This window comes from Chrysochloris asiatica, unplaced genomic scaffold (assembly GCF_000296735.1).
Source record: "Chrysochloris asiatica unplaced genomic scaffold, ChrAsi1.0 scaffold00230, whole genome shotgun sequence".
NCBI lineage: Eukaryota > Metazoa > Chordata > Mammalia > Afrosoricida > Chrysochloridae > Chrysochloris > Chrysochloris asiatica.
The window spans coordinates 428,809-443,037 of record NW_006408748.1 but is presented as its reverse complement, the minus strand read 5'-3'; the positions used below and the strand labels follow the sequence as shown (position 1 = coordinate 443,037).

General features: G+C 40.5%; 1 pseudogene; it reads right to left on the bottom strand.

Annotated features, from left to right (window-relative positions):
- Window positions 1-14,229, bottom strand: part of LOC102834375 — a 58,257-nt pseudogene that overhangs the window by 37,457 nt on the left and 6,571 nt on the right.

The following is a 14,229-nucleotide window of genomic DNA, read 5'->3' as shown; positions in this document are numbered from 1 at the left end:
ACCCAAGCTATAGTATTTTTAATAACATCATATGCATGCAAAAGCTGAACAGTGAATAAGGACCGTATAAGAATTGATGTTTTTGAGTTATGGTGTTGGAGGAGAATATTGAAAGTGCCATGGGCTGCCAAAAGTACCAACAGATCTGTGTTGGAAGAAGAGCATCCAGAGTGCTCCTTGGAGGTCAGAATGGCCAGACTTGGTCTCTCATATTTCGGACATATTGTGTCAGGAGGGACCAGTCACTGGAGAAGGATATCATGTTTGGTAAGATGGAGGATCAGAGAAAAAGAGAAAGACTCCCAGCAAGATGGATTGGTAAATTGGCAGCATCAATGGCCTCAAGTGTGGGAACAATTGTGAGGTTGGCCCAGGTCCGGGCAGTGTTTCGTTCTGTTGTGCATAAGGTTACTATGAGTCGGTACCCACTCACTGGCACCTAACAACAACCACAACAGCATGTATATATATACATATATATGATATGTAATGGTAAGTCAAAAGAATTGCTATAAGATTACAGAAAACTTTATTAAATAAAAATTTTAAAATATGACACTGTTGTTTCTCAACATATCCTCCAGCTACATCTACACGTTTCTAAAGGTGGTGTTTCCATCTCTAATCCTTCCCCAAAGAACTCTACACTCTACTTCGGTATCCCTGAGGAACTCGAATCATGTTTCTTTTTGGTGGTCTTTAATGTTTTGGGAAACATTAAATGTCTGAAGTGACAAGATCAGAGATGTAGGATGAATAGGGTAAAGCATCCCAAGAAAATTCTCATAGGGTATCCCTTATTAACTCTCAAAGAATGAACAGGTGCAATGTCATGATGGACAAAAATTTCTTGGTGCAACTTTCCTAACCAGTTTCTCTTCAATGCAGTTTTCAATTTTATTAAAGCTTCTTTATAATTGTTGTTGTTGTTAAGTGCCTTTGAGTCTGTTCCAACCCATAGTGACCCCATAGGGGGTTTCTGAGGAGCAGCTAGTGAGCTTGAACCACCTACATCTAAAGCATGTTCCATTGCATAAGTCTATGGCTTCCTCTTTAGATTTCCCAGCCTCCCTTGAAGGCATGGTACAGGCATGTGATCTGGTATCTGTCAGTCAAATTCATCATCCCAGGCATTGAACAGGAAGATAGTGAGGAAAAATGACAGATATTGAACCAAATGGCTCTGGAGATGGTAATTGAAGGCACATCCAATCCAGAGACGTGGATGGCAGAGACCCTAGAGTCTTGTCCAGTGCCCGTGATGCATGTCCATGATGCATCTTTAGCATCTTTACATGGAGGTTAGCTGGAGTGATTCCACTGGAGTGGCCTTATGGAATGATTTGAGCTTTCTTCCTTAGAACACATTCTCCATGCCTGGCTTACTGGCTTTTCTGGAGATTATAGAATCTACCCATTAGCCTTTAAAAAAATTTCCTTTGTGCTAAACCTGTGCTAATATTCATAAACTTGAGGAAATTGACTCTAACACAGAGATTTTTTGGCAGGAGATTTTTGAGAAAAGTGCTCTCAGGATCAACAACTGTGAAGGATGAAGACACACACAGGACTTGAACACAGCAGAATCCTCAACTGACCCACCTGGAGCTCTAGGGCTGCATTATCCTTCAGAATTGCTCTGAATTGGACTCAGGGGGATGTGCTATTTATCCCCTCCCACTCCGGTAGTATAGTGGCTATGAATCGGGCTATGAACTACAAGGTCAGCAGTTCGAAACTACCAGCTGTTTCATGAGAGAAAGATGAGGCTTTCTGCTCCTGTGAAGATTTCTGCTTCCGTAAAGATTTACAGCCTCAGAAACCCTATACAGGGTTGCTATGAGTCGGAACTGACTCCACGGCACATAACCATCACCACTACCCTTTGACCCAGGCACTAGTTGCTGGTTCCCCCCAGGGAAAGGGTATGTCTTTGAGAGAGGTGACTATCCTAGGCAAAGACTCATTCCTGGATAGGGATGTGTTTGAGACCTGTCACCCCTGAGCACTCCCAGGTCCACAGTGAGCTTTCTAGTTTGTAAATCCATTACCCACTAAATTCTAATAATAATGCTGATATGTTCTTCTTCTTTCAAACGAAAGAACAAAGGCTCAGAAATATGAAATAGAGTGCTTAATAGAAGCAGCAGTGAAGCCCAAACACCAGTCTTGGGATTTCCAGATCCTCTATCTTTGTCTGCACTATATTGAATGTTGTAGAGAACAGACAGACTCTCAAGAAGAGGCAAATTAAATGAGAGTCTCAATGAGACTTGGATAGTTTTAATATTCCAAAGCATATCACTTTGGATTTGTTTGAGGAACCCTCAGACTGAACTAGAATTTGGGGTAGTTAATCCCAGTTGGAACTACCGTTTGTGAAAGGACTTTACTCTCTGCTTCTATTTAAAAAGAAAAAAAGAGAAAGAAGGGGGAAAAAAGGTCACTGAACATGCTGGATATTATCTGTTGGAACTAGGTATCTGTTCTCACGCATGCTTGTGTTTTTTCCTAGGGACTGGAAGACAGCTGAGACTGGGTAAAATTTAAGTTCCGCCAGTGAAATGATTTTGTGCTATTTGGAAGGTGGAAGAGAGGAGGAAGCTGTTTTCCTGCAGTTGGGATGTGCACAAGCAAGCACCAACAAACGTAAGAACAGTAGCCGAACTGCACACTCCATTGCCTGGCCACATGCGAATCTGTGCAGCGACAATTAGCAGTAGCAATCACGGTTTCTTGACCTTGGTTTGTAGCTACAGTGAGTTGTTGGCCTTAAACCCAAAGGTTAAGAGCTGTATAAGGGGCTTCAAAAAGTTTGTGGAAAATGTTCACTATCTTTTAATTCTGTTTAATCATAAGTCTTTTGATACTGCCTCATTATTGTTGTTCTTGTTAGGTATCATCGAGTCGATTCCGACCCATAGCAACCCTGTATAGGGTCTCCAAGGAGCAATTGGTGATCTTGAACCACTAGCCTTTCAGTTTAAATGACTTTGCAGTCTGACGCAGTAGCCTACAGCACCACACCAGGACTCCATGCTCCCTCATGTGGCCCCTGATTTCTACTCCTTTGTCCCTGGTATGGTGGTGTAGGATAAGCACTGACTGCTAAACTCAAAGTTGGCGGTTCAACCCCACCAGCCGCTTCTTGGGAACCCTATGCAGGGTCATTATGAATTGAAGCTGACTCGACGACACTTAACAACAAACACTAGCATCTTTTCAACAATTGTATAAGCATTGGAGTCCCATATTGTCCATCTCTTTTGGTTAAAATACTTACAATGGTTTATTTTTCTTGTGCTGATCTTGCTGTAACCCAAGAGTAAAGCCAGAGCCAGTGACCCCATTGTCCACACCCACACACATGATATAACCTGAGGAAAATAGTTTTCTGTTTGGAGAGAAACACAGCAAACACATGAAGAAGCACAGATCAAACATGAGAATCGCTAAATGCTGGGTTGACTTCTACAGCAGAAGCAGTGACAAGGGCCCAAATGGGGGTTACTTCTTGAACTTGTTGTTGTTAAGTGCCGTCGAGTCAGTTCCGACCCATAGTGACCCTGTATAAGGATGGGCTTAAACCCTTGTCTCGCTGTATGACCATGACCTTTGACCATTGCGTAGGTCTATCCACTCACTGCCTTCCTGATCCAACATCCTAATGTGATAGGAGGCAAGCTATGAAACCCAATAGGCAGGCAGGAACACTTCCAGGCCCTCTGGGTAGACAAAACGCTACTCTAATAAAGCAGGCATATAGAAACCCACAGCCATGGACAATTAGCCAAGTATCAACCAACATTTGAGGCACCAAAAGCAGAGTGAACAAGAGAAGAAACCTCATAGGCTCTGTGCATTCCATCCCTGAGTAATGTAGAAAAGTAATGGACTTTGGTAATTAAGAGTCACTCAGATCTGTAACCATCAGACTCATAAAGACTCTTTTCAAACAAAGATGTCATTTGTAGAGGTGGAAAGGGCTAAGGCTACAAAGGGTCATGAGCCCTGAACATTCAGGCACGAAACCTATAGGCAAGGGGAGCCGGACCTACAGAGTCAGTGACCAGAAGATGTTGTGAAATTACCTGACTGAATGATGCATACTGTAACAGGGGATTCAAGTAACATGCAGGTACTTTCAGTTATTAAACAGAACCAGTCTAATATCCCATTTCTGCTTCCTAAGGCTGTTTCTATGTTCCAGACAACAGCTGGTCCCACTTTATTGCTGTGGGTACAGTGAGTACTAGTAAACTCTGTGTAATTCATCTGCTTCAGCCTTTTAACAATCTTCTTAATTAGGGTGCTGTCCTTTTAAGCAAAGCATTTTATATAGTTACTTTATTGCATTTGAATACAGTGCTAGCTTCAACAGACGTAATATAATTTTATGGGTTTTTTAAAAATTGCTTTACAATGTAGGGATTTTATTTCATCATCACTATGGCGTTATTCCCATGGAAGTTTAAGAGCCATTTGTATAAAGTCCTATGAATGCCCTTGTGAATCTCTGTTGAGAAGGAAAGATCTTAAAGTTGTGATAGTCAGCCATGGTCCTGCCACTTATTAGCTTAACTTCTGAAAACCTCAACTGTCTTATCTGTAAAATTGATGCATTTGAATGATGGTGTTGGCAAAGAATATTGATTATACTATGGACTGCCAGAAGAATGAACAAATCTGTCTTGGAAGAATGAACAACTCTGTATTGATTATACTATGGGCAGCCAGATGCTCTTTAGAAGTGAGAATGGCGAGACTTCATCTCACGTACTTTGGACACGTTAGCAGATGGAGAAAGACATCATGCTTAGACAAGTGGAGCATAGGCAAAAGAGGAAGTCTTTCGACAAGACAGACTGACACAGTTGCTGAACAATGAATCAAACACAGCAATGATTGTGAGGGTGACACAGGGCTGGCCAGTGTTTCATTGTGTTGTACACAGAGTTGTTATGAGTCAAGAACCCATTTGATGGCATCTAACCACATCAACATCTACTTCCTACTTATCTCTTAGAGTAATTGTGAACGTATAAAATTACCCAGGAAAAGACCTTTTAAAGCATCAAGAACTATGTACATTTCAAGGGTGATTACTCTCACCAAGGAAGCTCCTGGCCTCACGTTCCGCTCCAGTGAGAAATGAGAAGGAAAGCAGACTTTTAGAGGCACTCAAGTAAAGTTTGATTTTCAGGATTCATGGGTGATGGTGAGCAGAGAGAACTTGAGTTGTTTAGAAGATATGATGGAGAATAAGCAGAGATGAAAGCCTGGGGCATTTTTAAGAGTGATAGGAGAGGGGCCAGAGACAACAGAGGACAGCTGTGGCGTTCACTAGGTGTTTAGCTGTGGGGAACCACTGGCACTCTGACACTTAAATCAGAGTGTATTTGACCAAAGTTGTCTCATACAATGTCAACCCATCATCAGCCCTAAACAAAACCTCATTCCTACTTGCATTGGGGTTCAGGCAAACAGTTCTTCATGTAAGCATATTAAGTCAGTGTTATTTAAGTAAATTAACATAGGATACTCTTTGTGCCTTGAAGCAGTTGTTATTCTTTTGTTGCTATTTTTGTTAAGCATTATCAAGTCAGTTCCAATTTATAGCGACCCTGCGCACAACAGAATGAATCATTACCCAGTCCTACAACATCTTCACAATTGTTACACTAGAATCCATTTCTGCTGCCACTGTGTGGGTCCATCTTATTGAGGGGCTTCCTCTCTTTTGATGACCCTTCATTTTATCAAGTATGATGTCTTTCTCCAGGGACTGGTCCCTCCTGGTAACATGCCAAAAGCATGAGAGACAAAATCTTACTGTCCTTGCATCTAAGGAACATTCTGGATGTACTCCTTCCAACACAAATTTAATTGTTCTCTGGAAGATGTCTTTGTTCTTCTGGCAGTCCATAGTCTTTTCAATATTCTTCTCCAACACCATAACTCAAATGCATCAATTCTTCTGTTCAACTTTCACATGCATACGAGGCAATTGAAAATACCATGAGTTGGGCCGGGCACACCTTAGTTCTCAAACTGATATCTTTGCTTTTAAAAACTTTAAAGCGGTCTTAACCAGCAGATTTGTGTAAAGCAATATGTCCATTTTATTTTTTGACTGCTTCTTCCATGAGTATTGATTATAGATTTGAGAAAAATGAAGTCTTTGGCAATTCGATCTTTTCTGCATTTATCATGATGCTACTTATTGGTCCAGTTGTGAGGATTTTTGTTTTCTTTACATTGAGGTGTAATCCATACTGAAGGCTGATCTTCTGCAGTAAATACTTTTAAGTCATGATCTTCTTCAGTGAATACTTTTAAGTCTTATTCACATCCAGCCAGTAATGTTCTATCAGTTACGAATTGCAGATTGTTCATGAGTTTTCCTTCAATCCTGATGTCACGTTCTTCTTCATATAATCCAGCTTCTCAGATTTTTTTGCTCAGTATACAAACTGAATAAGTATGGTGAGAGAATATCAACTGGCACACACCTTTCCTAATTATAAATCATTCACTACCCCCTTGTTCTTTTCAAACAAAGACTACCTCTTGTTCTATAACCAGGTTCCTATGAGCACTATTAAGTGTTCTGGAATACCCATTCTTTGCAATGTTATCCATAGCTTGTCATGATCCACCTACACAGTTGAAAGCCTTTGCATAGTCAATAAAGCACAAATACACATCTTTTTGGTATTCTCTGCTTTCAGTCAAGATCCATTTAATGTCATCAATGATATCCCTAGTTCCAAGTCAGCTTGAGGACTAGGGTGCGCCTGACCCAGGCCATTGTGTTTTCTATAGCCTCATATGGATGCGAAAGCTGAACAGTGAATAAGGAGGATCGTAGAAGAATTGATGCCTTTGAGTTGTGGTGTTGGAGGAGAATACTGAGGGTGCCATGGACTGCCAAAAGAACCAATAGATCTGTTTTGGAAGAAGTGCAGCCAGAGTGCTCCTTGGAGGCCAGGATGGCTAAGCTTCGTCTCTCCTACTTTGGACATGTAGTCCGGAGGAAACAGTCATTGGAGAAGGATGTCATGCTGGGTAGGGTGGAGGGTCAGAGAAAAAGAGGAAGACCCCCAACGAGATGGATCGGCCAGGTGGCATCATTGATGGACTCGGGGGTGGCAGCGGTGGTGAGGTTGGCCCAGGATCGAGCATTGTTTCGTTCTGCTGTGCATGGGGTCGCTATGAGTCGGTTCCGACTTGATGGCACCTGACAACAACAAGTCCTCTTCTGAATCTGGTTTGAATTTCTGGCAGTTCCTGTTGATGTACTTTTGCATGGTTATTCTTAGTTGTGTTCAAATCATCTCTGACTCATGGTGATCCTATGTGTATATGATGAAACACTGACCAGATCAGCACCGTCGTTGGTATATTTGAGCCCGCTGTTGTATGTCAATCCAGCTCATGAACGATTTCCATTGTTTTCTCTGTCTCCCAAAACTATATATTGTAAATCCTGTGGTTATGTGGTTGCGTCCAGACTAAGAACAGACTCGGAAGAAGAAATAGTTGGTCTACTTCTGAGGGATGAGCCCTGAAAGCCTACGAGTAGCAGTGAGATTGTGTGAGATAGTGTTGAAGATGAGTTCCTCAGGTTGGAAGTCTCTCAGAACACGACTTGGGAAGAGCTGCCTACTGGAAGTAGAATCTACCTTAATGACCTGGATGGAGCAAAGCTTTCGGGACCTTCATTTACTGATGTGATATAACTCAAGATGAGGAAACAACATCTGCAATTATAATTGGACTGTAGAATGTATGAAGTATGAATCTAGGAAAATTAAGTCATCAAAAATGTAATGGAATGCATAAAGATGGATACCCTAGACATTGTTGTTGTTGAGTGCCATTGAGTTGGTTACAACTCGTAGTGACACTGTATAGGGATTCTGAGGAATGATTGGTGGATTTGAACCACTGACCTATCTGTTAAAATCCAGTGCCTATGCTACATCACTGTTGTTTCTGTTATTAAGTGACATCAAGTCAGTTCCTACTTATAACAACCCTGTACAGGGTTTATGAGGATTGGCTGGTGGATTTGAACCTCCAACATTGTAGCTAGCAGCCTGGTGCTTATCCTATTATACTACACCAGGACTCCATCGTATATCATTTGTGATATGAAATGAACAGGTATTGGCCATTTTAAATCAGACAATCATATGGTTTACTATGCCAGGAATAACAAGGCAAGAGGAATGGCATCACATTCATTATCACAAAGAGCATTTCAAGATCTTTATGTCTACAAGGAAAAAATAGTTAGTACAACTATTATTCAAACTTATGCACCAATCACCAGAGTCAATGATGGAGGAATTGAAGAATTCTACCAACTTCTGAAATCGATCAAACATGCAATCAAGATGCCTTGATAATCACCAGTGATTGGAATGTAAAAGTTGGAAACAAAGAAGACTTGGAAAACATACCGTTTGTGATAGAAATGACTCTGGAGATCATATGACACTATTTTGCAAGCCCAACAATTTAGTCACTGCAAATACATTTTTCAACCACATAAACAGTGATTATGCACGTGGACCTTGCCAGATGGAATAACAGGTACATCTGTGGGACGAGTCAATAGAGAAGTTCAATACCATCAGTCAAAACAAGGCCAAGGGCCAACTACGGAACAGACCATCAACTATGCACATGCAATTTCAGTCTTAAGGTGAAGAAAATGAAAACAACTCCACAAAAGCCAAAAATGACCTTGAGTATGTTGTTAAGTGTCATCGAGTCGGTTCCCACCCATAGCGACCCTGAACAGGGTTTCCGAGACTGTAAATCTTTACGGGAGCAGAAAGCCTCATCTTTCTCCTGCGGAACGGCTGGTAGTTTCTAACTGCTTACCTTGAGGTTCACAGCCCAATTCATAACCTCTACGCTACCAGAGCTCCTTGACCTTGAGTATATCCTATCTGAATTTAGTAACCATTTTAAGAACAAATTTGACACAGTGAACACTAATGACCAAAGACCACAGGAGTTGTGGAATGACATTAAAAAGACAGGAAAGAAAGATAAGATTAAAGTGGATGTCAGATGAGACTCTGAACCTTGCTCTGGAATGTAAAGTAGCTAAAGCAACTGGACAAAATAATTGAGTTGTTTAGAAGAGATGATGTGCAGATAAAATAACTGAAGAGAAAATTTCAAAGGACTGCTAGAGAAGACAAATTAAAGTATTATAATAAAATGTGCAAGAACATGCTCAGCATTTCAAGTGTCAAGTTAAAATATTGAAGAGTTCCATAGGCAAAATATTGAGTGATGCAGGAAGCATTAAAAAAGACCGAAGGAATTACACAGAGTCACTGTACAAATAAGAATTGATCAGCGTTCAATCGTTTCCGTAGGTAGCATGAGATCAAGAACCAGTAGTACTGAAGGAAGATGTCCAAGCTGCACTAAAGGCATTGGCCACAAACAAGTTTCTAGGAATTGACAGAATATGAATTGAATTTTTTTGACAAATTGATGCACTGTTGAAAGTACTCACTAGTCTATGCAAAGACATTTAGAGAACGATTATCTTCCAACCAACAGGAAGAGATCCATATTTTTACCCATTCCAAAGAAAAGTAACCCAAAAGAATGCAGAAATTATCAAACAATATTATTAATATCACATGCAGGTAAACTTTGCTGAAGGTAATTCAAAAGTGGTTGCAGCAGCAAATTGACAGGGAGCTGCCAGAAACTCAAGTTGGACTCAGAAGAGGACATGGAACAAGAGATATCATTGCTGATGTGGATCTTGAATGAAAGCAGTGAATACCAGAAAGATGTTTATTTGCACCTTATTGACTATGCAAAGGCTTTAAACTGTGTGGATCATGACAAACTGTGGATGACATTGCAAAGAATTGTGCTCATGAGAAACCTGGTACTTAGAATCAGAAGCCATCATTCAAACAGAACAAAAGGACACTGCACACCAGGGTCTTATCCTTTCACCATACTTATTCAATCTGTATCCTGAGCAAATAATACCAGAAGTTGGACTATGTGAAGAAGAAAGCATCTTCAGGATTTGAGGAAAGCTCATTAGTAACCTGTGATATATGGGTGATGCAACCTTGTTTGCTGAAAACAAAGAGAACTTGAAGCACTTGCTGATGAAGATAAAAGAATATAGCCTTCAGTTTGGATTACAATTCAGTATAAAGAAAAGAAAATTCCTCATAACTGGACCAATAAACAACATCATGATAAAGATTGACGTTGTCAAGGATTTCATTTTACATGGATCTACAATCAGTGTTTTTGGAAGCAGCCATCAAGAAATCAAATGATGTATTGCATTGGGCAAATCTACTGCAAAAGACCTGTTTAAAGTGTTAAAGAGTCAAGAAGTCACTTTGAGAACTAAGGTGTGCCTGACCCCAGTCATGATACTTTTATTCATCTTATACGTATCTGAAAGCTGGACAATGAATAAGGCAGACTGAGAAGAATTGATGCATTTTAGTTATGATGCTGGCAAAGAATATTGAAAGTTCCATGGACTGCCAGAAGAACAAACAAATCTATCTTGGACAAAGTATAGCCAGAATGTCCTTAGAAGTTTGCATGGTGAAACTTGGGCTCGTGTACCGTAGACACATTATCAGGAGGGACCAGTCCCTGGAAAAGGACATCATGCTGGTAAAATGGAGGGTCATCAACAAAGAGAATCCCCAACAAGATGGATTGCACCCCCAACAGTGGCTGCAACAATTGGCTCAAACATAATAACAATTGTGAAAATGGCAGGGAACTTGGTAGCATTTTTTTTTTTTTTTTTTTTTGTTTGAATTGAGGAGAAAGAATTTTGGGTTTTTTTTTTTTGTCTTGCATAGAGTCACTATGAGTCAGAGCCAAATGGATGGCATCTAACAACAACATGCCTGTGGTTATAATGCCATTTGGGAATGGATTGTCTGCTGTTGCTCTTGTTACTTAGACAAGAATAGAATAGCATGCATTTTGAGTCAATCTCATTTGATGTAAGAGAATTAAACAAGCAAGAGAGAAGCAAGCTGAGATGGGAGAAGAGAGGTGCTAAGTGACATGAAGATCATGAGGAACAGAATTTCAACGAGGGAAGGACCTTTGTCCAGAGCTGACAAGTGAGAGAAAGCATTGTTTGTCGTGAATGCCTTCAGTATAGATTGGGCTTCTTCCTTCAGTACCATAAGTTCTTGGTCAGATGAAGATATACCGTTTATCAGATAAAGCTTGCCATTGGTTGCCTCTTAGGGTTTGTGGGGACCAATAATTAGTACTACTGTCTCTCTCTAGTGAATTAATGAAAAATAAGAGACGAGGTTAAGATCGATATAATGCTACTATGTAAGAATATTGCTTAATGCGGTTCCCAGTATTTCCTAAAGTTTAAAAACATGACCTATATCTACAAGCAAGTTGTTGGTTGCCATAAGTTAGCTCCAACTCATGTAGATTTTATGTATAAAAGAACAAAAAGGTACTTAGTCCTGGCCATCTTCATGATTGTTCATTTGTTTGAATACATTTCAGTATTGTGTCAATCCATCCCATTGAGGGTTTGTCTCAGTTTTATTGATTCTCTATTTTACCAAATATGATGTCCTTTTCTAGCAATTGAGTTTCCCTAATGAAGTGTCCAAAGTAAGTGAGACAAAGTCGCACCTTCCTAGCTTCTAATGAACATTCCACATATATTTCATCTAAGACTGGTTTGTTCATTCTTTTGACTAAACTCAATGCTACTGAGTCAATTCCAGCTCATAGCAACCCTATTTAGGGTTTCTGAGGTTGTAAATCATTATGGGAACAGAAAGCCTAATTTTTCTCTCCAGGAGCAGCTAATGGGTTTAAACTGCCAACCTTGTGGTTAGTGGTCCAGTGTTTATTCTACAACACCAAGTATTCTTTGCCAGCATCACAGTTTGAATACATCGATTCTTCTTCTTTCTTCCTTTTTTATTGTCCAACTTTCACATGCATATGAGGCAATTGAAAAGATCAAGACTTGAGTCAGGAGCAGTTTAATCATCAAAGCAACACCTTTGTTTTTGAAACCTTTAAAGGGGGTTTTATGAAAAATGTACTCAGTGCAATGCCATTTGGTTTTATGTCCATGAAAGCAATCATCAAGACATACATGTAGGCTTCCAAATACAGATCCTTAGCTGTCCAGTCATGGGCAGGTCTCCCCTGGAGCCTTCCCCATGTGTAAGAACAATGGAGAGCCATGTTCATCACAGATGTACTCATTCCCAGGAGAAAGAGAAGAGGAAGGAGTTCTAGAACACATGTCCAGTTCCTCCTTTCAAACTCAACCTGAGGAGGAATGAGGGATGGAGAGGAGAGCGAACCCAAGAAAATTATTAGTGGAAGTCCATTCACATGAATGAAATCATCAACCCTAGGAAAGAAGCATTCTACTCTAAAGATTGACCTTTCTTTCAGTTTGAAAGTCAATTCCTATAAAGGCAGTTAAACAATATGATATGGAGCATTTTGGTGTTCTTTATGATGACAAGTGGGATGAAACATCCATATTTTAAGAATACTTGCATATTGCAAAATATTTGGCTATCCCATGTTTCATCTCCCTTCTTATCATGGTTTCTGCTCTAGGCTTTCTACTCGGTTATAAACTTTTCTATCAATTCATGGCTAGTAAGACAATAGTTGAAGAGTCGTTGGAAATAGAAGGATTGAGCAGTGTTCCAAAGAACAGAGTCAACGCTATGAAAAACTTTACAAGATGGCATTTCCTTTCCTCCTCCTGGAACCTGGAATACTTCTTAGAGTTCCTGATTCTTCTGGCAGAAGTCCTGTTGGAAAACCATAGGAAACCTGTTCTGGCTGTTGCCAAAATAAATTGCCCATCATATCAGATGTAGCCCCATGGAGTGCTCATAATCATCAATATTCTGTTTAGTAGTTGTTCCTCTTGACTTCTTTCAGAGTTTACCAAGAGGAAAACCAAAAACCCCCACTGCTGTGCAGTTGAGTCCAACTCAATGCAGCCCTGTAGGACAGAGCAGAATGTCCCAATAGGGTGTCCAGAGCCATCAATCTTTACAGAAGCAGACAGTCACAGCTTTCTCCTACGGAGCAACTGGTGGGTTCAGACTGTTGGTGTTTGGGTTAGCAGCCAAGGGCTTTAACCACTGTGCCACCATTGGTCATCAAGAGGACAGGGAGTCCAGTCCATATTCTGCACACCAAATCTTGTTATCTGCCGGAGGAGAGAGGTCGGAGCGGGAGAACTTGTGACATGTGGGTAAGAGTACTCCCAACACTGTTAGAGATGTTCATTACAGCTCAATTTTAAATATCCTTCTGGCAATATGCAGCATTTGGGATGCTCAACTATACCCTATTGTAGCTTGAGAGTATGACTATCTCTTGAAGCTTCAATTCAGAATAAATGGATGAAATGACATACAGGATTTGTACCTGCATGTTCACAAATGGTTTCCTTAGAAACAAAAGTTACGTAGAACACTGTGATTGCTTCCACCAACTGATCCAGTTTGCTGCAACTGGGCTCACCCAGTCCTTTAATGGAGCAAAAGACAGTAGATCCACAACAAACGAAATCTGTCCTGGGGTGCAGCACACTGACACACGACCAAATCATCACCATCAAAGTATTACCATTTAGTGGATTCTAACTCATCACAACCCTATGAGGAGAACTGATAGAGCAGAACTGCTTAGAGTTTCTGAGACTGTGAATCTTTACAGGAGCAGATACCCTCATCTTTATCCTGCAGAACAGCTGGTGGTTTTGAATTGCCCACCTGTGGTTAGCAGCCCCACACTTAACCTATGGCACGAGCAGGGCTGTATAGTTGTTGCTGTTGTTGTTAAATGCTGTCAACTCAGTTCAGATTCAGCAACTCTGCATAGGGTTTCCAAGGAGTGACTGTTGAGTTTGAACTGCAGACCTTCTGGTTCAAACCATCCTTGTGGTCTAGGGCTTTATCCCACAGTGCCACACCAGGATTCCTGTAGTAGACCCTTGGAAAACAGACTGAATTCCTTTGAATTGAATCTGTATGCTTTCCACATGTTTTGTATTCTATTACTGATGAAAATCAAAGACCACAGCCTTTGGTATGGATTACATCTCAATGTAAAGAAAACAAAAATCCTCACTACTGTACCAATAAACAGCATCCATGTAAATGGAAAAAAGATTGA